The sequence below is a fragment of the Globicephala melas genome, unplaced genomic scaffold (assembly GCF_963455315.2).
Source record: "Globicephala melas unplaced genomic scaffold, mGloMel1.2 SCAFFOLD_85, whole genome shotgun sequence".
Lineage (NCBI taxonomy): Eukaryota > Metazoa > Chordata > Mammalia > Artiodactyla > Delphinidae > Globicephala > Globicephala melas.
Window position 1 is genome coordinate 2,784 of NW_027207260.1, and position 26,829 is coordinate 29,612.

Genomic DNA, 26,829 nt, shown 5'->3' on the forward strand with positions numbered 1-26,829 from the left:
TATGTTCATTTACTTATTGTACACACATGGCAATAGAAGCTGCTAAAGCAATCATTGCTATTCTGCAAAACAACAAGGCACAGAAGCAGATGTCTTATTTCTGAGATTTCTCCCCCCAGGATTATTATGATTAAAGATCCTTTCCCCCCACTCCCTGGAGAGGACAAGGGGCTGCTCGCTGGAGGTTTTTTAATCACTTGGGGAAAGGCTCAAATATCCCCCCATTATGGTAATCCACCCCAGGGGCAAACCACACAAGAATATTATGAATTTATTTTATTTTTCTCTCCTTGCAAAGGTAATACTCAGCTCATTAGAATATGAAAACTATACTGTCAAATTTCAGAATTACATGGATGAAGAAAATCACCAAAGTGGCATCATATCACGTGTGTTATAGTTGTATTTACTATATTGACTATATTAACTATGTTGTGTTAACGGTATATTGTATAACTATATATTGAAAAGGCAAAATGCTGTAACTTATTTCAGAAAAAATAATTATGTTGGCAAACCCCAAATTGTACACTGTAGACAGGTCCTAGGAAAAGAAGATTTAATTCATAGTGGACAAGAGGTTAGCTTCTGTTTTCAGCCATGTGCTATTTCAAGAATTAAACGTCATGAATAATACAGGATATAAGAGGAATAGTCTAAAGACGGAAAAGCACATTTTGATTAGGAAAGAGAATTTAAGGCTTAAGTCTTTTTTTTTTTTTTAAGGAAAACTGCCTTATTACTATGAGATAAGAAAATTGTTTCCTTCTTTTCTTCCTTGCTTTCTTCTTTTTCTTTTTTTTAACCTTTTTAATTTTGGATATTTGACCTCTAAGCTGAGATGACTGAAAGTGCCTCCTCTGGGCATCAACCTTTTTGAAAGACTTTTTCCCCCTCCCTAAGGGCTATTTGTCTCTTGGAGGCATTGCCTACATTACTCACCAAGAGGCAAGCATTTGTCCTTGCACTAAATGCTGACATCTCCTGATAAGAGGGAAGCTGCAAAGTAGAAGAATTGAAGGTCAATATGTTGATAGTGGTCTCAAGAGCATTGATGTACATTTGTGTATTGGGGAAGGGGAGAGAAGCTTGAGAGTGGGCCAGTGGGGAGGGGTAAATATTTTGTGATGCTGTCTACCTATGGGCTTATAAAGTTTACAGCTGCATTAGGAGGACAAGCATTACCATTAGCATGAAAAGTTGGGCAGACCTCAGTTGCAAAAGCTTCTAGCCACACACATAGGGCAATACGTAAATGATACACCTTATTGCATTCACCCATTCACCCTCCCCTGTTCATGCTAATTGGAAATTTCAATCCATTTCAGAGAAGTAACACAACTATCGATCATTTTCCCTGGCACGAATCTTCCTAGAGCTCACGCACTAGCCCATGTGTCTTAGATTTAATATCTGATCACTAGCTGGATTGAAGCCAAGAGGTGGTTCCCAAAGTTGCTACACATTAGAATCACCTGGGGAACTCTGAGACCTCCCTGTGCCCAGGCTCCTCCCTAGACCTACTGAATCAAAATCTCTGGGGCTGGGACCCAGACACCAATGTTTTTCTTAAAAGCTCTTTAGGTAATTCAAATGAGCAGCAAAGCTTGAGAAGCAGCCCAATAACGGGAACAAACTTATTTCACACAGATAAAGTGGGGCAATTCATATGTTAAAAGAACATGAATATATGTCCATGCCTCTCTCACGCTTTGTCACAGTTTACCCTTCCCCCTCCCCATATCCTCAAGTCCGTTCTCTAGTAAGTCTGTGTCTTTATTCCTGTTTTACCTCTAGGTTCTTCATGACATCTTTTTTTCTTAAATTCCATATATATGTGTTAGCATACGGTATTTGTCTCTCTCTTTCTGACTTACTTCTACACTGTTGGTGGGGATGTAAATTGGTGCAACCACTATGGAAACACTATGGCAGTTCCTCAAAAAGCTAAAAATAGAGCTACCATATGATCCAGCAATCTTACTCCTGGGCAAATATCTGGACAAAACTATAATTCGAAAACATACATGCACCCCTATGTTCACAGCAGCACTATTTATAATAGCCAAGACATGCAAACAACCTAAATGTCCACTCACAGATGAATGGATAAAGAAGATGTGATATATATAAAATGGAATACTACTCAGCTATAAAAAAGAATGAAATAATGCCATTTGCAGCAACATGGCTGGACCTAGAGCCTATTATACTAAATGAAGTAAGTGAGAAGGAGAAAGACAAATACCATATGATATCACTTATATGTGGAATCTAGAATATGATGCAAATGAACTTATCCATGAAACAGAAACAGACTCACAGACATAGCACACAAACTTGTGGTTCCCGAGGGGAAGGGGGAGGTGGGGGAGTGATGGATTGGGAGTTTGGGATTAGCAGAGGTAACCTATTATATATATGATGGATAAACAACAAGGTCCTACTGTATAGTACAGGGAACTATAGTCAATGTCCTGTAATTAACCATAATGGAAAAGAATATGAAAAACTATATATACGTATAACTGAATCACTTTGTTGTACAGCATAAACTAACACAACATTGTATATCAACTATACTTCAGTAAAATAAATTTTTTAAAAAAGGAAAAAAACCATGAATATATATATATATATACATATATATATATGTATATATATATATTTCTTTTTCTCCTCTTTATTCTGTTCGTGTTTCAAATAGGCTTTTTTTTTCCTTCTGCAAAAAGCGTTATTGTTTCTATTTGGTCCAAGGCTTGGGAGAGGGCTCCAGGGCGGTTACAAAGCTGCCTAGTAGCTGCAGAGCAGGGCTTCAGGCAGAAGCTCTGATGCCAGAGGGGCTCCTCAGAGGCCGCTGGACTTCAGAGACTCCTGTTTGTGCTCGAGGGTGAGCCTTTCAAAGAGATACTCGCCCAGCACAGCCTGCGGACCAGCCAGCCTGCGGAGGTTGGGCAGGTGGTCGCCCATCTTCTTGATGAGTTTCACCTGCTCCTCCAGGAAGCGGCTCTCCAGGAAGTCACAGAGGTGGGAGTCTGCGCGGCCGGAACCCAGGGCGCGCAGATCTGATAGTGCCTGGTGCAGGCTCTTCTCCCTAAGAATGGCGGCTTCCACAGCGTCCTGGGTTTTACCCCACTCATCTTGAGACGGCTTCCGCGCATCCTGGAAGAGGACGCGGCCACAGCACTGGTTTTGCATTTTCAAGAGACGCTGGGCGCCCTCACACTTCTCAGCCAGTTGGCGAAAAATGTGGCCCACACTGTCCAGAGTCCCATCGTTGCTGTCGAAATAGAAGCTCAGAGAGAGGTAAGTGTCCCCAGATGCATGTTGAACAGGCGGTGGACGGCGGCCTCCACCTCGATGGAATAATTCTGACGCACCTGGGAACTCGTGGTTGATCAGTGATAAGGAGCTAAGCTCAAAAAACGGTGTTGGCCTGTCCTGGAGGCTGAGGATAGCTGAGTGGCTGATTCCAAAGGTTGCGACAGGAAGAAAGGTTGGAGGGTGGTCGGGGGCTGGAGCAAGGAGCGTCCCTGGGTCTGTTCATTCCAAACACTGTTGAAGCAAAAGACAGAACTGCAGGACTGCTGAGCGCACTGCCTCAAATAGGCTTTGCTATCAATGAACAAGAAGTCCAAGCAAGGACAAAACTTACCCTTCCCCCCACCAAAATAGCTGGCGATACTAGAATCTAGACCTGGGAAGGGATTCTTCCATTACTTTCTGAACATTCCAAGCCACTAGAGCAGTGGTTCTCAAAGTATGGTCACCTTGTAACCAAGCAGTACCCTATGGGGCCTTCCTAGGACAGACCCATCCCCCATATCCTCTGCTGTAGTTCCTCTCTGAAGTACTCAGATAATAGTATCTCAGGCATATTTCTTGAGTTTTCAGATGCTAAAAACCACCACCCAATGGAAGAAATTAACTCCTTGATGACCATGAGCACGTAGCCCCCAGACCTTCTGGCACCTAAGGATGGATAATGTTACCTGCCCTGTGGCCTGCACATCAACCAATCAGAGGATTGTGCACGAGCTGATCACATTCCCTGGGACGTCCCTTCCTCACCTGGCCTTTAAACATGCTTTGCTGAAATCCTTTGGAGATTTCAGGGTGTTTTGGAACTCGGGCCACCCCTCTCCTTGCTCGATCCTGCAATAAACCTTTCTCTGCTCCAGACTCCAACCTTCAGGTTTGTTTGGCCTCACTGTGCTTCAGACACACGAACCTGCATTCGGTAACAACCTGACCAGTTTTACCAGCGTCCCCTGATAATGTGTCAGATATTCAAGTTTTAGGGCCCTGTCCCAGCCCTATGCAATCAGCAACTCTGGTGGGGCTCAGTGATCTCTGTTATAACAGGCCCTCCAGATGATTTTTATTCACCTTAAAGTTTGAAAATATCTGCATTGTCAGCTGGCCAAAGCGTCCACCAGCAGGTGAAGGGGAGTGGTGCCTGGAAAAGATAGGGACCAGCCAAGGCAAGTACAGCAGCATTTGCCGTGGTAGTAATGGAGAATGCCTTTTCTCCACTGGTTGGCACAGACTAGGATCTGGGAGCAGTGGCAGGGTTATTTAGGATGCTTTACATTTCAATGTAGAGGGACCGCTGTCCTGGTTTGCCAGGGACTTCCCTTGTGTGAGCACTTAAAATCTCATCCTGGCAAACCCCTTAGCCCTGGGTTTGAAAAACGTAGGGAATAACATGAAATTTAGGGGAAACATGATCTAGGTTTTGGGCAAGTCACAAGTGCTAATTAAAGCTAAGCAAGTATGGACAACACTAGCGTTCTTTAGCCCTTTGCGGGGAGGTAAATCTGATTGGGTGAAAGGACTTATTGTTAAGAGATCTTTGTAGAAACATCCCCTTCTGCTTAGTCCGCTGGTTCTCAGTTCTGGCTAGACATTGGCATCGTCTGAGGAGATTTAAAATGATTTTATTGGTCTACGATGACCAACCGTCAGTGTGAGGGTTTTTAAAAAGTGCTTCAGATGATTCTAATGCACAACCAAATTTAGGTGCCACTGCTTAAGCTTTTGAACCGCTGCTGCATATTTTCACCTCATCTTCCTATGAGAATATCCAACTGTAGTTGAGGTTTGTTTTTTTTTTTCTTTTTCTAACTGTCTTATTATAAGATTTACTGTCTTAAATAAGGTTGAATGTACAGAAAATCTTGCTAGTCCATCTGGTATAGCTCGATACTTAGAATAATATAGTTAAGATATATACCATTTAAGTATTGTGACTGGCCTTTTTTTTGAAATTAACATATGCATTGAATTAGTATGTTCTCTTTTGAAGTTGTTATGTTGGGGAGCTATACCTCTAATCTGCCATTGCTAAATATCTGGACACCTCTTATTAGGAATTGCTTTTAGAAATCTTTAGGGATTAAAACCAAGATTGCTGTATTATTTGTACTGGAACCACAAAAACCTCACAGAGTTCCCCCGCTGTACCTTCTACCCCCATCTCTAACCCTTGGCAACTTCTAATCTGTTCTCCATCTCCACGGTTTTGTTATTTTAAGAATAATATGTAAACATAATCATGAATTACTTAATCTTCGGAGATCGGCTTTTCAAAATTTTTCCCTCGGCATCATTCCCTTGAAGTTCATTTCAATTTTTGCGTATATTAGTAATTTGTTCCTTTCTGTTGCTCGGTAGTATTCTATCATAAGATTTTATCACAATTTGTTTCAACATTCATCCACTGCAAGACATTTGGGTAGTTGCCAGTTTTGGGCTATTATAAATAAAACTGCTATGAACATTTATGTGTAAGTTTCTGTGGGAACTTAATTAAGTTTTTGTTTCTTTTGGATAAATGCTCAAGAGTACAATTACTGCGTTGTAGGGTGAATCTACTTTTAGGATTAAAAGAGACTGTCAAGCTGTTGATCAGAGTGGCTAAACCATTTTATTTTCCCACCAGTGATGTGATATAATTTTTCTATGTACTCGCCAGCATTTGATGTTGTCACTATACTTTAATTTTAGCTACTCTCTGACATCTCATTATGGTCTTAATTTACATTTCCCTAATGGCTAATGATGCTGAGCATCTTTTCATGTGCTCCTTTGCCGTGTGTATATTCTCTTCCATGAAATGTCTGTTCCTGTCTTCTGCCTATTTTCTAGTTGGATTTTTTTAAGTTGTTTGGAGAGTTCTTTGTATATTATAGATACAAGTCATTTGTCTCATATGGGATTTTCAAATATGTTTTCCTACTGTGTAATTTGAGTTTTCATCCACTTAAAAGGATCTTCTATGAAGCGTTTTTAACTCATTTTGATGAGACCCAATTTATCAGTTTTTGCCTTTATTGATCATACTTTTGGTGTCAAGTCTAAGAATTATTCCCCTAGTTCTAGATGCCAAACATTTTCTCCTATTTTTTTTCTAAAAATGCCCTGCTTTTACATTTAAGATTATGATCCACTTTGATTTAATTTTTGTGTAAGGTGTGGAGGTTAAGGTTCATTTTTTGTTTGTTTTTGTCGAGGGATGTCCAACTGTTTCAGTACCATTTTTTGAAAAGTCTATTCTTCCTTGATAGCTTTTGCACTGCTGTCAAAAACAAGTTATATGTATTGATGTCAGTCTATTTCTGGGTTCTCTATTCCATTCCATTGATCTATGTATCTACCCTCCATCATTACTGCAAACTCTTGAAATTGGGTAGATTAATTCCTCCCATTTTCATCTTCCTTTACAAGTTGTTTTAGCTATTCTTCAGCCTCTTCTTACCATATAAATCTTAGAATAAGCTTGTCTATATCCACAAAAACCTTGAGGGCATTTTAAGAGTAATTGTGTTAAGCCTCTTAACTTGGGGAGAATTGACATCTTTATCATGTTGTGTTTTCTAATCCATGAACAAGGTATGTCTCCCTATTTGTTTGGGACTTAAAATTTTTTCTTCATCAGCATTTTGTAATTTTCAGTCTAGAGGTCCTATAAATGTCTTATTGGGCTTATATTTAAGTATTTATTTAGGTCAGTTGTAAATGGCATCACATAGTTTTATTTAAGCTTCTACACATTTGTTATTAATATATAATTTGATAAAATTGTGGTGATCTTGTACTCTAAATCATTTACAAACTGATATTATTTCTCAAGCTTTTTGTGGATTCCTTGGTATTTTCTCCATTTAGATTATCATCTCGTCTTCAGATACAGACAGTTTTACTTTTCCTTATTCAGTATAATAGGATATATTACTATTCAACATTCAGTAGGATATGTTCCTTCCTATGCAACGTAGTAGGAATAGTCCTTTTATCTTTTAAATAAACTTTTTAAAAATTTAACTTTTAAATTTATGTATTTATTTATTTTTGCTTTATTTTCTTACTAGAACCTCCAGTGATATATTTAATAAAAGTGGTGAGAGCCGATATCGGTGCTTTGTTTCTGATCTTACAGAGAAAGCATCCAGTCTTTCACAGTTAAATATCATGTCGGTATAGGTTGTTTGTAGATCATCTTTATGAGTTTCAGTATGCTCCTTTTCTATTCCTAGTTTGCTTGGAGTTTTTTTTCTTCTTTTTTTAAAATCATGAATGGGATTGGATTTTGTCAAATGCTTTCTCTGCATTAATGGATAGGATCACATGACTTTTCCCCCTTAATCTATTGGATATGGTGGATTACACTGTTTAATTTTCAAATATTTAACCAACTTTGCATAACTGGAATAAATCCCACTTGGTCATGGTATATTATTCTTTTCATATATTTCTGGATTTAATTTGCTAATATTTGGCTGAGGGTTTTTCACCCAATTTCATAAAAAATATTGGTCTGTAGGTTTCTTCTTTCTATACTATCCCTGTCTGGTTTTGGTATCAAGGTAATACTGCTTCATAAAATTAATTAGAAACTGTTCCCTCTACTTCTATTTCTTATCAAATCATGTAAAATTGGTGTTAATTCTTTAAGTCTTGAGTAAAAGTGAAACATCTAAGCCTGAACATTTCTTTTGGGAGTTTTTAAATGAAAAACCAGTATTTCTAATGGTTACAGGAAAATTGAGATTATCTATTTCATCTTGGCTGAGTTTTGGTAGTTTTGGGTGTAGAAACATTGGCCCATTTCATCTACATTTTTGAATTTATAGTGTAGACTTGTTCATAGTAACTTGTCCCTCATTAACCTGCAGGATATGTCATGGTATCCCTGGTTGCATTTCTGATATCTGTGATTTGTGCCATCTCTCTGTTTAATCTTTATCAGTCTTTCTAGATCTTTATTGGTTAGATTGCTTATTTCAAAGAACCAGCCTTTTGTTTCATTGATTTTCCCCCCTATTTTCCTGTTTTCAGTTTCATGGATTTCTGTTTCATCTTTATTATTTCCTTCTTTCTGCTTGTTTAGTGTTTTTTCCTCTTCCTTTTTTACTATTTTAATATAGAAAATTAGATTATTGCTTTGAAATATTTTCTTTCCCAATTTAGTGCTATAAACTTCCCTTTCAGCATTGCTTTCACTTCATTCCGCAAACTTTGATCTGTTATATCTCCATTTTCTTTTATTCTATGCATTTAAAAATTTTTTCCTTGATGCTGTCTTTTTTACCCATGAGTTATTTGGAAGTGTGATGTTTAGTTTTCATGTGATTGAAGATTTTCCTGTTGTCTTTCTCTTATTGATTTCTAGTCTGATTCCATTATGGCTAGAGAACATACTCTCTATGATTTTAATTCTTTTAAATCTGCTAATGTTTTTTTATCGCCCAGTATATGGTATATGAGTGAATGTTCCATGGACACTTGAATATGTATTCTGCTCTTACTGAGTGTGTTCTTTAAATGTCAGTTATATCCTGTTGATTGATGATGTTTTCAGTTCTTCCATATCCTTGCTGATTTTTCTCTCTGGTAGTTGTATAAATTGCTGTGTTGAAGTCTCAAATAATAATTGTGGATTTAAAACTTTCTCCTTTTACCTTTTTCAGTGTTTGCTTCATGCATTTTGAAGTTCTGTTGTTTGGTGCACACACATTTAGTATCACTAGGTCATCTAGGTGGATTAGTCCTGTTATCTTTATGTAATGACCCTCTTTGCCCCTAATAATTTCCTTTGCTCTGAAGTCTACTTTATCTGATATTAATATAGCCATTCCTGCTTTTTCTGATTAATGTTCACATGATATATCATTTTCATCCTTTTACTTTGAACTACCTATATCATGATGTTTAAAGTAAGCTTCTTATAGACAGTATATAGTTGGATCACGCTTGCGATTTTTTTTATCTACTCTTCCAATCTCTGTCTTTGACTTGGTTATTTAGATCATTTACCGTTAATGTAATTATTGCCATGTCAAAGATTTGGTCTACCATGTTATTTTTTGTTTTGTCTTTTACCTTAGTTTCTCAATCCTGTGTTTCCCTTATTTTTCCTTCTTGTGGGTTACTTAAACATTTTTTAATAAGTCCATTTTAATTTAATTCATTTATAATCATTTGTGTATACTGTTTGTATAGTTTTCTTAGTGGTTGCTTTTGGCATTACAGTATACATATGTAACTTATCATAGCCTACTGGAATCAGTGTTTCATTACTTCAAGTGAAGTTTCAAAATTTTACTTCCATTTAGGTCTCTTAATATTCCCCAGTTTTAAAGTATGATTTTCTGTAGTATTTCCTTTCTCTACATTGAGAACCCCATCAGATGGTGTCATCATTTTTGCTTTGACCATCATATAGAATTTAAGAAACTCATGAGGCTAATGATAGTCTCTTATATTTACCCCATTTGTTTTCACCCATTCCATTGTTCCCCTTTTCTTTCTGAAGTTCCCAGTCTTCTGTTATTGTTTATGTTTTCATAACAGTAGGTGATATCTTGGATTCCAGTGCAGCTGGATATGAGTTTCAGGAAACACTGAGCCTGGCTCACTTAATGCTACTGAGTTGGAGGGTTTGTTATATGTTGGGCCTGCTGGCACAGCAGATGCTAGCAGATTAGACTAATGTTGATGGGACTAGTGCCACAGGAGGATGGGTTCCCATTCAGGCTATGCTGCTGCTACAGTAGATCAAGTCCCCCTCTACCCCAAGTGTGGGGCAGTGACCTGCTGCTGTCACTGCTTTGTATTAGGCTCCTTTTGCCTCAGGTGTGTGGTGGGATCCCTTGGAAGCTGCTGCTGCTGCTGCTGTCAATCACAAGGTTAAATTCATTTCAGAAATACTTAAGTATAAATATATAGCCTGGCTCTTGTAGGACCTCTGTATTTTTTTTATTGCTTTCATACAAATTATCCCAAATTTAGTGACTCAAAACAACGTAAATTTATTACCTTACAAGTCTGACATTGGTCTCAATTGAGTAAAAGTGTTGGCAGGATCGACAGATGAATGGATAAAGATGTGGCACATATATACAATGGAATATTACTCAGCCATAAAAAGAAATGAAATTGAGTTATTTGTAGTGAGGTGGATTGACCTAGAGACTGTCATACAGAGTGAAGTAAGTCAGAAAGAGAAAAACAAATACCATATGCTAACACATATATATGGAATCTAAAAAAAAAAGAAAAAATGGTTATGAAGAACCTAGGGGAAGGGCAGGAATAAAGACGCAGCCATAGAGAGTGGACTTGAGGACACAGGGATGGGGAAGGGTAATCTGGGATGAAGTGAGAGAGTGGCATGGACATATATACACTACCAAATGTAAAAGAGCTAGCTAGTGGGAAGCAGCCACAAAGCACAGGGAGATCAGCTCTGTGCTTTGTGTCCACCTAGATGTGTGGGATAGGGAAGGGAGGGTGGTAGGGAGATGCAAGAGGGAGGAGATATGGGGATATATGTATATGTATAGCTGATTCACTTTGTTATGAAGCAGAAACTAACACGCCATTGTAAAGCAATTATACTCCAATAAAGATGGTTAAAAAAGAAAAAAAAGTGTTGGCAGAGGTACATTCTTTTCTGGAGGCTCTTAGGGATGTTTCTGTTCCCTGGACTTTGTCCGCTTCCAGCGGTCACTTGTAGTCCTTGACTCAGAGTCCCCTTTCTCCACCTACAAAACCCAAAATGTTGCATCTCTCTGATTCTGCTTCTATTAGGACATCTCTCTCTTTCTCTTTCTACAGTTGGGAATGGTTTTCTGCTTTTAAGGACTCATGCAATTAGATTTGTTCCATGAGGTAATCCAGGATAATCTTTCTATCTCAAGGCCTATAACTTCAGTCATATCTGCAAAGTCCTCTTTACCATGTAAGGTAACATATTATTGGGTTCTAGGGATTAGGGTGAGGGCATTTTTAGGAGCCATTATGCTGCCTACCACACCCTTAACAAGTGACCTTGAAAAAATTACTGAGACTTTAAAGCCTTACTTTCCTCAAACATAAAATGGAAAGAAAGATAACTAGTTAATATCATGAAAGTGAAACAGTATATATGAAATCAACTAATTCAAAAAATAAGATTTCTTCTTTTTCTTTATGATTGGCATGATTCTCAGAGTTCAGTTACTTGAAGAGTTACTTTTTTTTAAACAGAACTAAGGCATTTCAGGGTTCAGGTGCTGTAAGATTGTCTGAATTATCTGAGTAACAATTAGCTAAGCACAGGTGTAAAGCATTTGATTTACTCCCTGGTGTCCTTTATCTTCTCATCCCACTAAATCCATATCCCTTGTCTAGCTCCAGCCAGTAGAGTCAGAGCTTGTTTTACTGTTTAACTAAAGTTCAATTTAAATTTGCTCTACATCTCCAGATTCTCAGCCCTGGTTGCATATCATAATCACCTGGGGAGATTTCAAGACCTACTTGATGCCAGAGTTTTACCTATCATGGATATTTGAAGAGGAACCTGGAATGAAATGCTCTAGCTTATGGTTTGGGGAGCCAAATCATAGTCTACACTGAGCCAAATCATTTGCGAGATCACCTCTAAAAAGCAATTTATCTGTGGTGACTGATACTCTTCCTTTGTCAGTATGCTTGTCCCTCTTTGGGGGAAAAGAAGAAGGGGAAAAAAACCCCAGCGGTTGGGCTCCCTGAATTATAACCTGATGCTGTGGAATTAGTGTTGGCTCAGAGCGCACATCTTCGGATACCCATTCTCTCTCCTGCTTCCTTGCATGAGCTTATATCCTTGGGCAGTTTTTCATCCACCACCCTCTTTTGCTTCTAATCTTAGCAAGTAAAGTCTCTCCTTAATGAAACAGCATTTCATGAGACTTACTGGGAGCATAGGTCTGTTCCAGACCTATCCTATGTTAGCTAAAGCAGATATAAGTGATGTATTTTTGGCATTCATCCTTGTGGGTTGGAGAGAGAAGACAGAATTTTATCCTTTAGGTGTCATATGACTGGGCAAATGGGCTCATTCCCTCTACTGCCTACCATGTAAAATACTGAGGGTGTTACCTCTAGAAGGTACCTTCTAGGTATCAAAATAGCTCAGATAAGTCATATTTCTCAGTAAAAGGTGACAAAACTGTGGCTTAGGTGGTGAATTTTCCATGTCAATTTGTCTGGGCCACCATGCCCAGTTATTTGGTCAAATATTATTCTGGATATTTCTGTGATGGTGTTTTTGTGTTTTTTAAAATTTTTATGTTTTATTTATTTATATTTTTGGCTGCATTGGGTCTTCGTTGCTGCACATGGGCTTTCTCTATTTGCAGCAAGCGAGGGCTACTCTTTGTTGTGGTGTGCGGGCTTCTCATTGCGGTGGCTTCTCTTGTTGCAGAGCATGGGCGCTAGGTGCACGGGCTCAGTAGCTGTGGTGCATGGGCTTAGTTGCTCCACGGCATGTGAGATCTTCCCAGACCAGGGCTCAAACCCGTGTCCCCTGCATGGGCAGGCGGATTCTTAACCACTGTGCCACCAGGGTAGTCCCTGTGATGGTGTTTTTGGATGAAATTCATAATTAAATTTGTGGTGGACTTTGAGTAAAGCAGATTATCCTCCATAATATGCATGGGCCTCATCCAATCAGTTGAAGCTCTTAATAAAGACTGACCTCCCTGTCGCAAAAAGGAATTCTGCCAGAAGACTTACAGAAATTGAACTGCAACTCTTCCGAGAGTCTCTAGACAGCCTAACCTGCAGATTTTGAATTTACCAAGCCTCTATTATTGTGTGAACCAATTGTTTAAAATCTCTCTCTCTTTCTCTATCTTTAGATATGGATATAGATCTAGGTATCAATATCGATATCTAGATCTATATCTGTCAGTATATATGGGCACATTGTATACACATGCTGTTGGTTCTGTTTTTCTGGAGAACCTTGACTAATACAGTGGCCCATATAAATAAAAGGACGAACCCAAGTTCACCCAGGTAGAAAGTAGTACAATGAGAACTGGAACTTAAGGCCTCATGACTCATTCAGCTGTGAACACTGACCCAGAACTGGCGTCCGCACACTCTGGCCCACTGATCAGATCTCGCTTGACTCCTGGTTTTGTACATAACGTTTTGCTTGAACACAGCCGCATCCATTCATTAACGTATTGTGCATGGCTGTTTCTGTGCTACAGCAGCAGATGGGCAGTTGCAATGGAGACGTATGGTACAGAAAATCCAAAATATTTACTATCTGACCCTTTACAAAAAAGATCTGCTGACCCCTGCTCTAGGATGCCATCTGATTTCTGATAGCACCGAGGAGAATAATTCATGCACATTGGGATAGATTGTTAATCTCATGTCCTCCTTAGGTCAAAGATCTCTTAAATGCTCACCCTTGCAATAGCCAGCTTGGGGAGCACCGTCTGAGGATGCAGAAATATTTCTTGCCAGGTCTTTCCAATCCACACTGCTCCCTGACTATGGTTCTTAAAACCTATTTTTTTAAAAATTTTTATTGGAGTATAGTTGATTTACAGTGTTGTGTTAGTTTCAGGTGTACAGCAAAGTGAATCAGTTATACATGTACATATATCTACTTTTTTTTTTCTTTTTTCAGTACGCGGGCCTCTCACTGTTGTGGCCTTTCCCGTTGTGGAGCACAGGCTCCAGACGCGCAGGCTCAGCAGCCATGGCTCACGGGCCCAGCCGCTCCGCGGCATGTGGGATCTTCGCGGACCGGGGCACGAACCCGTGTCCCCTGCATCAGCAGGCGGACTCTCAACCACTGTGCCACCAGGGAAGCCCCACTTTTATTTTTTTTTGGAATCTTTTCCAAATAGCCCATTACAGAGTACTGAATGGAGTTCCCTGGGCTAATAAGAAGAGCAGGTTCTTATTAGTTATCTATTTTATGTATAGTAGTGTGTATATTTCAGTCCCAAGCTCCCAATTTAGCCTCCCTGCCACAATCCCCTGGTAACCCTAAGTTTGTTTTCTACATCCGTGCCTCTGCTTCTAAAACCTGTCTATTTTAACCAACTACCACTCATTGCTTACCGTCTCTGGCTTCATGTACTTGATAATAAATCTACTTCTTGTTCTATCCTGGATGACATGTCCAAGGACTGAGATAATATCTTATTCTACATAATTTGTCCTTGATATTGTCTATCTTGGGGTCTTCATCTATGTCCCAAAGAAGACAGTCACTCTGTCTTCTAGTACTACTACTAATACCACATTTTATGGCATGAATTTGACCCAATGCACTGAACTATCCCTTTAGAAGCTGTATGCAACCTGTCACTGGGTTTTAGCACAGGGGTAGAACTCAGATTAGTGATCATATATAAACAAATCTACTTGACCAGAAACTTTTTGTCTCACCATTTATTACACAAGTAACTTCTGTCTTTGCATCTATGATGTAAATATTTTTAATTTCCTAAATTATCTGAAAAATTATTTAGAGCTTCCATTTCAGTAGGCATTGGAATTGCTGTGTTATGACTATTTCATTATTTTATTTCCAAGTGTTAAATTAGGCTTCAAGCTTTGGCCAAGAGTAGACAGGAAAGGGTTTCAAAGAAATGAAGAGTGGGAAAAACTTCTGATGCAAGGGAGACTTTATAATAAATATTTGATTTTGAATCAATAATTTATAATAAAGGTTTGAGTTTGAATCAATAATTTATGTCATTGCAAAATAGCTCCCTGGTAAAATTCCATTCTTTGGTAATCATTAAGTACAGAAATTAACAATCAAAATATGCAGTGATCTTCTTCATTTTCTAAAAACAAACCTATATCTAGATGAGAGGAGAATTCATCTCATAACTCAGGCTCTGGACTTACGACTCCAAGTCCTGTCTTCTTTCAACCATACCTGCTAAGTTTCTGTCTAACTTCTTGAGCATGAGGTAATGGCGTCAGCTTTCATCCCCTTCCTCAGTATATAGCTTGGTGAGTATGAGTAAGGGATCTAAAACTTGAGAACCTGGGTTCAAATCTTGACTCTAAAATTTATTTACTTGTTGAGTACTCTTGAGCATGTTATCTGTTTTTGCCTCAGTTTTCTCATCTATAAAATAGAGATACCATTACTTCTCTCAGGGAGTTGCTATGAGGGTGAAAGAGAAAATTCATACAATGCAAGAATTTATCAGTTCTTGAAACACAATAAATACCGAAAAATAATGTTAGCTATTATCAAGTCCCCTTCATTTTATGGATAATATAGATTAGTTTATATAGGTCTAATATTTATATATACATAAACATTTTGTACCTATGTGTGTGTATACGTTCTTCTTAGAAACTGAGCAGTCAACATTCACATCTAAAAATCTGTGCTCTGTGAAATGTAGATATCCTGTGTACAGACACAGTGCTATAGTTATCTATTGCTACATAATAAAGAAGTCCAAACTTAGTGGTGAAATAAACAAAAATTTTAATATGTGCCCAGATTTTGTGGGTCAGCAATTCAAACAGTACACAGAGGAGATGGCTTGTCTCTACTCCATGACTGATATCTGAAACCTCAGCTCATGAGGATTCAGATGGCTGGGGCTGGAATCATCTAGATAATTTTAATTCACATGTCTGGCCCTTGAAGACTGGGCCCAACAAGGACTGTTGACTGGAGTGCCTATAGATGGCTGCCCAGGTGGCTTGGACTTCTCATAACGTGGTAGTTAGGATTCAAGATAGAGTATCCCAAGAGAATGAGTGTCCAGGGTTGAAGCATTCCACGAGAATCATGCAAAAGCTGCATGACCTTTTATGACCTAGTCTTAGATGTTACATAGCATCACTTTCATTATATACTATTGCAGGCGTTGGAGACCTTTTTCCATAAAGTGTCAGACAGTCAATATTTTAGGCATTACAAGCCATACAGTCTCTTTTGCAACTACTTAGCTCTGCTGCTGTGATGTGAAAACAGACACAAACAATACATATACTAAGGAACATGGCTGTGTTCCAATAAAACTTCATTTATAAAAGCTGGTAGAGGCCTAGACTTGGCCCACCAGCCATAATTTACTGACCCCTGCTCTATTGTTTGAAGCCATGGAAAGCCTGCCTAAATTCAAGGGAAAATGCCCACATCTGGATGTGAAGAATGGCAATGAATCTGAGACCCTGTATTAAAACCACTACATATGGGATATTTATAAGAGGATCTGTCTGCATACCTTGTTTCTCCCATGTATGGTGGATATGAGGTATTGGGACATCTTACATCTCTGTAAGCCTGGGTCAGGGTCAAAGTTGGAATCTGAACTCAATGACCTTGATTTCTGGAATAATCGGTAACTCTAATTATGATTTGCTTACACTCCTTACCCCAATAAATATACCACAAAAGATAGATTTCAAGTAAACAATTGCTTTATGGCAGATTTTTATTAAGTCTCCATTGACTGAATTATTCCATTTTGGTTGGAAAGCATGAGCTTTTTTCTTTCCTAAAGAGATCTGCAACTTTTCAGATGTGGCATTTCATTCTACTGAGAGGATGATGTAGGTTTTTATAAACGGAAAAAGCAAGGCAGGCTGAGTTCACTCAGATCGTACTAATGCTTACAGGAATAACCGAAACTGGAACACAGGCTTCCAGGTTTTCCTGTCCTGTGCTCTTTCCGGTAGGTGCCATTGTCTGCTGGGTCTGGCAGTAATAATTTCTGACCTTTACCTCTCTACGCTCTTGTGAAGTGGTTTGGGGCTTTGTTAGCTTTCTTATGAGTTTGTACTAAATTGCGTCCATAAAGTAGGCTGAATTCCTCAGGGAAGGATGAGAGCTCTTACTGTGTTATTACTGCAAATGTTGTGTTGGTTACCTTTTTTTCTTTTCTTTTGTCCAGTTGTATCCTGAACTTAAAAGTTATATTATCCGAAATGAAAGATGTGCATCTGGTAGAAAAGACTAATTTAAGGGATGAAAATTCCTGATGATTGCTTCAGTCAACCCTTAATACACACTGAGCTTCATTAGTAAATAGACAACTCTCAGACCATTCCCTTGGAAAAGGTCGCATAATCAGCCTTTGTGTTGATTTCGCATTCTGTTCGGTAGAGACAGAACAAATTAGAATAATTAGCTGGTACAGGAAAGCACAAAGAACTTTCTTCTGTTTTTGTGATGCATCCCGTAATAAGGGTTGAAAATGAGACTGGAGGTAAGAACGTGAAACTCAGAAGAGCAAAGGAGAGAGGATATTGTTTCTTTGAAAATATTCTTTCAGTGTTGGCCCAGAAGAAATATGAAGCTGAGGAAATTTTTTTTTTAATGATTTTTGTGTTGATGATGTGAGTGTGGAATTAGTAAGAATCAGGAAGCAAGCATCCTTTTCCACCAAGGACTTGGGAGCAAATGAAACCATAAATACTCCCTGCTCTTGGAAACCCTTTTGGAGCAGTAATCAGAGAAGGGTAAAGGCAAAGCCTCAGGGCAGAGGTGTTCAGAGCAAAGGGATAGGAGGAGAACAAAAGGAGAGTGGATATGTTTAGAGCTGTCATTTTGAAATTTACCTGCTTCTGATTCAGTGCTGCTTTGCTGCTGTGTTGGTCCAGTGGAAATCCTCAAAGCAGGAGCAGCCGTATTTTAAAATAATAACGTTAGAGCAAGTGACTTTAATCCAGGTCTCTTTAGCTCAAAACCACAGAGGAGAGTGTGAGGAAAGAGTGAGGCCACAAGGAATTGTTCACTGGGTACCTTTTCCCCAAACCTCACTAACTGGGAGAAACTGACCAGTGGATTATGTGCCTTGAAGGAAAACAAAAATGTTGAAAGCAAAGAGTGTGGAGTTTGTTTAGAAAGCAAGCTCTATCCTTTGGTCACCTGCTGATGATAATAGCATTGGCTGAGACCTGACCATTTACAACGAAGGCACTTCTGTAGGTAATAAGTTCCAGGAGGGCCCGAACTGAGTATGTCTGTTTCAGCATTTAGCATGGTCTAGCATCTGAGAGGCCGGTACATTATTGGCATATAGTAGACTTAAAAATGAATATTTGTGGATTGTCTGAATGAGTGGATGTGTGTGATTCACATCCTATTTGCAGGTCCTATGCCCTACAGTGGATTTTCAGTGTCAGGTTGTGAAAGTATTTATGATGGGGATTGGCATTGTTCCCTATCTAATGGATAAAGATTACACATGAAAGGACTTTACATTGACATCCCAAAAGCCTCATAGGAATTACTTAACAAAAAAATAAAATTGGATTCTGTATAATTTCTGATTTGTAAGCTGGCCAGAACACTGGTATTTCAGCCAGTCCTCTGGTAGTTCCGATGACGTCCCCATGATCACCCAGGCATAATCAGAATGGCTTTAGGATTTGGGAGCCAAAATGTTCCTCAGTATTTACTGCTTTGCTAGTCCATTTAAGAAAATGGACTATTGAAAAAATAGCTTCAGACACAATATGGCATTATATGATTTAGCATGAAATCTGAGAAATATACATGTTATCTGAAGCCTGCAATGGTAACGTTCCCTCTGCTATTGAAATTATTGTCTTTAAACAAAGATTCTACATCAGTAATGCTATATATATATATATTTTTTTATGATATTCAGGTTAATTTCCTATTCTCTCTAAGGAAGTAATTGGTTGGTTGGTATGAGAGATGGTGTGGCTTCCAAAGGTGAAAAGTATTATTTTGTTGTAATTTCCGGCTACCTAAGGATGGGAGAGGCCCAGGACACTGCAGTCAGTATATTATGTGGAGCAGGTTATACTGTGGTTTATTTATGAACTTTTACATGTTTATTTTCTATGCAAGTTTGTGTGCTCCTTTTTGAGTTTTGGTAGATAAGTGTTTTTAACTTTGGAATACTTGGAGTTATATATATATATATATTTTAATGTAGTAGTTAAAGCCGTGGAGAGTGTACTAGTCTACCTAGGTTCAAATTCTGGCTTTACCCTATGACTTCCCTGTGGCTTCCTCTGCTCACCTATTAAAAGGAGGATAATAAGACTGCTGTGGTGAGTTACATACTAAGTGCTATTTAAGCATTTGCTATAATGATCATGTATACTCGAAGGCAAGGAACTTGCCCCTTGATCGTCTCTGTATTCCTAGTGCTTAAGAATTCCTAGCGCTTTCCTAGTGCATTGCCTTAGGATAGAGATAGCTCAGTATAGTTCTTCTCACTATAAAGTACTGTTACGTTGAAAGTCTTTGCTTGTGTACTAATAATCTATGACATATGTGCTGAGGATAAGGAAAGGAATAGTTTTAAAACTGCAATGGATAACAAAAGATTGTATGATGTAATGCCTTTATCATGTAATTATAAAACTAACAAATGATCATGGTAGAAAATTTGAAAAACTCCTAGACAAAAGAGAGATCAACAACATTTGGAGTAACTTTCAGAGTGTAGAGCTGTCCATGAATATTAGTGCTTTCATATTTTCCAGGACTTTCAGTAGACTCTGCTTCTTAAGAGTCTATTCATTATATTTTACTTTAATGATGTTTTCATCATGGGGACACACACACACAGAAATCTGTTAAAAAAAAAGAAAGACATGTAAATCACTGATGTTTCAGATGGCCACATGAAATCAAGTGAGAAAGGTCAACAAGCTGAAAGAATGTGGAGTAGCATCTCCTTAATTGCTTACATAACTCTGATAATTACCTCTTTGTGGATAAAGTAATTAATGGGGAATCTAATTCAAGAAAAAGATATGAACTGCAAGCCTTCTCGAAGCCAAGTATTTCTTTCCACAAAAGGTTACTTTCCTCGGCCGTGCTTCCTTATTACCTGACAGGGAAAGAGTATTGTATGGCAAAGGATCTTCCTGAAGGAGGGTGCTTCCCACACTGATTGTCATAAGTGACTTCGGGATTACTGTTGCTGTATTACCAAAATCTTAAACTAGGATATTTTTGACAAATGCGGTCCTTAGTTAATTTTTAGAGCTACAAACTGTCAGATGGCTCTGAAATAACAATTGTCTGGCTATTCTTCAGGGTGATCACAATATGGTAATGACCTTGAGGTATCACTAAAAAGCAGGAAGGTGTGAGTCTTCCTTTGGTTCCAGAGTGAAATGCGAGTTGGAGTTGGAGTTGGAAAAGAGGCCCACAACCAAGTGATAGAGAAGGAAATGTGAGGTCATCAGTGAAAAACCAGGTTGAAGTTAAGGTGAAGAGGCATGAGGAAATGGTAAACTGTTACAGTACTACAAAGATCATCAAGAAGCATATCCATGAATGTGGTTTGTATTGCAATCTGCTGAAAAAGAGACAAATATCCTGGCCTGGCCTTCATGGAGATTGTATTTTATTGATTCTGATAATAGATTATTGTTGAAAAGGGCCTCCTATAAATTATAACCATGCAAAGGCAGCAAGATAATTTTTTTTCTTTATGTATGTGTTTCTCATTCCTACTCACTTCTATCTTAGGGGAAGAGAAAATCACACAAAAAAAATGTCAATTCTCAGCTATTCATTTTCAAAATAATTTTTTTTCCAAATTCCAGTGGAGGCAATAGGTTAACTGTTAAGATTTGTAAGGCTCAAAAAGCTAATTTTTACAAAGTGTAGCCAAATTTTATTCTATAAATAATAGCTTTGCAAAGACTATATGGTGATGCAAAGTTGGAAAAAGCTGGTTTTTCTTCCGTGAATGGCTTCACTGTGTTGAGAGAAGAGGCACAGAAGAAATCAAAGTAATTAAACATGGGGTGAGTTTTCCTGATAGGGGACTCTAGTGCTTTAAAATAGACTAGATAATTCTAGGGATAATCTGAGGGTAGAACTGACCAATGCCTCATTTCCAATCTGGTACCCTGGAAGAAAACAGTGTATTTTCTTTAAGGTTTTGAGAGGTTTTTCTTCTGCTTTGTTTTGGTTTTGGTTCATTTTGTAATCAACCTTATTAAGGTATCATTTACATACAATAAAATGCAGACATTTTTAGTCAACGGCTCAGTGACTTTTAATTAATGTATACATTTGTTTAACTACCACCCCCATAAAGATAGATAACAAGTCTAAAACCCTAGAAAGTTTCCTCCCAGGCTTTTGCAAAAGTATCCCCATCTCCCACCCCAAGGCAACCACGGATCTGTGTTTTATCTTTAGAGATGACTTTTGCCCAGTTTAGAATTTCATGTAAGTTGAATAATACAGTGGGTGCCCTTTTGATCTGGCTTCACTTGCTCAGCATATGATTTTTGAGATTCATTCATGTTGGGATGTTTTAAACCAGGACTTTAGCCTGGGTGGCTGATGATGTCTGAAGGCACCTATAGATACATCTGAGTCTCTGGCATTGTCACTGTCTGTTCTTGGCTCAGTATTTTCAACTTTATAAGAAGCACAAGGTTGAAGTAAGGAAGATCATTGTCAGTATAATGGATGTGAAGTGGGTTCTGTTATATAATATTCTCAGCATAAATTGATCTGCTTGGAATCATTGTGTTGATAATGGACAAGGATACTCTTCCTCCAAAAACCTTGATACTATAAAACTTCTAAAGGACGCTGTCCTAGGACTCTTTTAATTTTCATGTTTTGGGAAACATTTCTGGAAAATTCAAATGCTCGCAACCTGAAAGAAAAAAATATTCACCTGAAAGCTGACTCTGCTAAAGTTGAGTTGTCTGACCTTTACATGCTGATAGAACCCAAATAGCCTTGCAAAACAATGCTCTCTTATTCGATATAAGCATATAGATTGTTTAAGATGGACGTGTATATGCAGTAAAGTGAAAAAGCAAAGAATCTTTGAGTTTCCCTTGCTGGGTTTTTTAATTTTTTCATTTAAGTTTCTATAGCATATGCTAATAATTCAGGGAAACGTCAGGTTAGTTTTAGGTCCACTCTACATAAATGTTGAAGTACTCCATATCCACCTTTTTTCTACCTTCCTTCTTTTCTTCCATCTTTCCTTTCTAACTTCTTACAATCCATTATACTTAATCCTGCATTTGCTGAGGTGGCAATTAGTGTAGGAAAATACTGTGAAATTTTGCTGTTCAGAATGCATGTTGACCAAATTCTATATTGAGAAAAGGTCTGAATTTACCCACAATAACCCTTTCTCAGCGTCTTTGAATAAAGGGCATAGAAACTGGGCTATATATAATATCCTGACAGGTATGTAGAACTCATAGCAATTGCCCTAAAGAGCTTACCTAGCGTAGATGCATATGAATGCATTTAATGATTGCTTTATTGGCAGCAGTGCCAACCTACACAGTCTGTTTGGTTTTATATCATTCTCATTACCTGCTGTTTACCACTGTATACATTGCTAATGGTGTGGTTTCTATGGCTTGTGAATTTCACGGCCAAATAATATGTAATTTATTGCACACTTTAGTGTAGAAGATGGAGACTCCATAACTTTTCGTGTGCTCTTTGCCCCTTTAGAATGTATTACACTGAGATCAGGCAAAGTAATAAATTTATTTCAAATGTGCGTGATAGCTAAACATCAATTAGGACTGATGGGCAATATTTCTGCTTCCAGCAACATAACAGTTTTTAAAGACTAAGCCATTGAACGTGGATTTACTGAACATGGGACTCAGTTCACTGGGATCCTTCTTAGAAAACTAAAGGAAAACTTGGATTGGATTTGTGTGGCTTATTCAAGTAGTAACTAATCACCTACATCTTGGTGAACTTAATTTGTCACAATTGTTTGGTATTTTATTAACTCTCTTCCCCTTCTTCCCCGACTCTCAAGAGAACGGATCATGAGTATCTTAAAACATACTAAGTCGTCTTCCATCCCTGTTAATCTAACTACAAAAGCACACTTTCCTGATCCAATGTAACTTACTGTCTTTTAGAGTGGCTGGGGTTTTAATTCTCTACAAAATTAAAACCAGCAAAGAGAAACATTTTCAAGGAGCCACCACATTGTAGCGCTTTAGAAAGAAGACTTTAGAATTAAGGGCAACTATATCATTTTATAGCTAAAGCACCTGAGGCCTAAAGTAGGCAGGTAACCATCGAGGTCAGGGAAAGGGGTTGAAGATCAGGTTTCCAGAAAGAGTCTAGAGGGACTCAATATGAGCAGGTCAAAAACTGAAAGGAGGCCACGAATGTTCTGGGAAGGCTGGCATCTGGCCTCAAGTGTGGAATTCAGACAGGGAGCGGACCCGGGGGGAACTGAGCTTCTGCAGTAGGCAGAGAAGTCCACCTCCTCTCCGGAAAGTACCACTGCCATCAGGGAGTTGAGGGGAAAGAGCAGAATTCCAGTCCACCTGAGAAAGCAGGCCAGTCTGATTAACTCTGAATTTAGGCTTATTTCAGATACTTCTTGAGAAAGAACTTGGACAAGAGCAAGTCCCACGCAGCCTCTTTTAAATCCATGCCCAGTATTTTCTGGTGGAGCTGCTTAAACCCTCCAAGTGACTCCACCATTTTAATTTTACTCTATATTTAATTCCGACAGTTCTATGATTGATCACTTAATGGGCAAATAAGTAGGGTCACAAAAGAGTGTGAATGTATTTTACAGGATGAGGATGGGCGGAGTGGAGCAGTCTGGAATAGGACACCAATTAAAAGGGATCTTGGTAAAGAAGAACGTCTATTAGAAATGGAGAGGAATTCGCAAGGAAATTAGTGCCTGACACCACGCCCTTCTCTCTGCAATGTTTAGAAGCTAGTTTCTAATTTTATTTTCGTAGGAGCTGTCCCTGTGATGAATTCTCTTTTACCTCCACACCATTTACCACATGGACATATTGTGAAGTTTGTGTGAGAGAAAGCAAGTATTAGAATTTGTCTTGCAAGGAGCTATAAACACTTCCTGGAACAATCTAGGGTAGAAGGAAAAGGAAAGGAAGGTGGAAACAAAGGAGAACGACAGCTAATGATGCTGGAGTCTCTCGCTGGGATTTGTGGTATCTCTTTTTGAAACTAAGTACAGAAAGTCAGAACTTGACTGATTGTTTCCTGATCACGGTTTGTTTTCAGTTTTGCTTTTTTCTTGCTCTCTCATCAGCTATTCCAGCCATTGCTATGTCATTTTCAGTTTCAGTAAGCATGCCTGTCTTGTTTCCATTTGCATTATTCATGCAAACGTTGATTGAACTGATGACCCCGAGTTATCAAGGAAACATTAGATACACCAGTAGATACATTTCTTAATTTTAGAAAAACATTACCGAGTGAAGGTTAAAATTACTCCTCTTCAATTTGTCATTTAAAAAAAACTTCTCCTAACATACAATACTTCATTGCCTAACAATGCCAGATAAATGAAGAATTCCTATGTATTCATGAATGCAGGCTAGTCTGTATATTTTTTGGCAGGTATGACCGTTACCGAGGGTAACGGCCTGGTTTGCCGGCCATGTCCTGTCTCCTAGATAGTTGTAGTTTCTGTTGTCTTTCAGTTGGTCCATTGGATATCAGAGGTGAATTTATAAAACTATACTTCCCTTTACACTTAGTTTTTTGTTTTGTTTTGTTTTACTTGAAGTATAGTTGATTGACAATGTTGTGTTTCAGGTGTACAGCCAAGTGATTCCGATATATGTATCTCTTCTTCAGATCCTTTTCCATTATAGGTTATTACAAGGTATTGAATATAGTTGCCTGTGCTATACAGTAGGACCTCGTAGTCTATCTACTTTATATATAGTATACACTTACTTTGTGTGATCCACGCTGGTCAGACCACATGATTATTTTCACTTCTGATATAATTTTTTCAGGTCCAACCTCAAATCTTTGATACCAAGATATTTTTTAGCATGTGTGTGCTCTAAATCCAACAGTAGTTAGCAGAGATATGGTTTTGCACTAGGTATTCTTCACTTTTTTGTTCTCGGCCAACCAACTGAAAATTAGCTTTTATTTTCTGGTTGGTTTGCTAGATGTTTATGACTATAATAAAAGTCTTACATTTTGTCTCATATCTTAAAACACAATCTGAATTAGCAATGGGTATTGTGCTATACATAGGCGCTGTGATATAAATATTGTATAAGTGAGATGTAATGCTTGGTGTACATAAGGGTTCAATAGTCCACTGTGAGAGTGCAGCCTTTTGAACAACCTCAGTGATAAGTGGGAACCACGTGTCCAAGACTTTTATTTAAGATGCAATACTCATTTCTATCCCCTTCAATACATTTTAAGTACCCCAAGCTAGAATAATGGGGCTAGAGGTGCAAGAAGAATATTATACCAAACAGGGGCAATACAAAAAAACATTACAATCAAATTTTCCTTATTAAAAATATAAGTCAAAAACCTAAATACAATATTATTCCACAGAGTTTTAAGGTATATTAAAAACATTGTGATAGGATGTTTCAAAAATTATGGTACAATCCCCTTCTGACACCTTCATTCCTGAGTCACCACTTCAGCAGGACTGGGCTTTGGCATACTCAACCCACATGAGACAATAGCAAAAGAGCTTGATGGCTCAGTTGCCGAGGACTAGCCCACTAGGTTCTGAAGACAAGTGGACCAGGTGCTCCCACTGTCCAAGCCAACCACCGAACCTGTGAGTGAGGCTGTCTCAGACCAGCTCTCACTCAGCTGATCCATCAGTTGACTAAAACTGCATGAAGGAGCCCAGATAAAACCAAAAGTAAAACATTACTCAGATGAATCCAGTCCCAAATGGCCAAGTGATTGCTATTTTAAGCCAGTAAGTTTTTTGTTGTTTTTTTGTTTTTTATATCTTTATTGGAGTATAATTTCTTTACAATGGTTTGTTAGTTTCTGCTTTATAACAAAGTGAATCAGTTATACATATACATATGTTCCCATATATCTTCCCTCTTATGTCTCCCTCCCTCCCACCCTCCGTATCCCACCCTTCTAGGTGGTCACAAAGCACCAAGCTGATCTCCCTAAGCCACTCAGTTTTGAGGTGGTTTGTAATACAGCAAAAGCTAATCTATACTATAATACGATTTGGTCAAGTGGGTTTATCCTTAAGAATGCAAGGTTGGTTCAGTATCAGCCAATCAATTCATGTGATTCACTGTATTAGTTAAATAAAAGGAGAAAATCATATCATCATTCTTTTTAGATAGAAGGGATAAAAAGCATCCCATGAGGTTCAAAATCTATTGGGTAGGGTAAATTTTATAAAACTAGATCCAAATAATAACTATCTTTCCTTGATAAAGGCTATATACCAAAAATACATGGCACATGTATACACTAACAAAAATTATTATACTACTAATTTTTTTAAAAAATTAGCATTTCCTTTAAGGAGAGAATTGAGATGAAGATTTCTAACATTACTGGTCTATTGGAACCGACCTTTTTGGAGCTGTGTATTGAGAGAAATAGAAAAAGAGAAGGTTTAGAAGAATATAGATAAAAATGTCATATTTATAGATTGTTTTGATTATGTGTTTCATTGGAAATACAGGAAAATCAATAAACTATTAAATCTAAGAAAAGAGCTCAACATAGGGGCTGGAAAAAAATTAATACACCAAAATCAATTGTGTTCCTCCATA

The 26,829-nt window shown here is 38.2% G+C and overlaps 1 long non-coding RNA gene and 1 pseudogene across 1 annotated transcript in view; both read right to left on the bottom strand.

Moving 5' to 3' along the window:
• Positions 1–261: 261 nt before the first annotated feature.
• Positions 262–15,221, bottom strand: LOC132595362 (ferritin light chain pseudogene; annotated as a pseudogene).
• Positions 15,222–17,523: 2,302 nt separating this feature from the next.
• Positions 17,524–26,829, bottom strand: part of LOC115850870 (uncharacterized) — a 53,956-nt gene continuing 44,650 nt past the window's right edge. Inside the window, exon 4 of the long non-coding RNA XR_009561495.2 lies at positions 17,524–19,869. This is a non-coding gene — a long non-coding RNA (uncharacterized lncRNA). The remainder of the gene's footprint in view (positions 19,870–26,829) is intronic.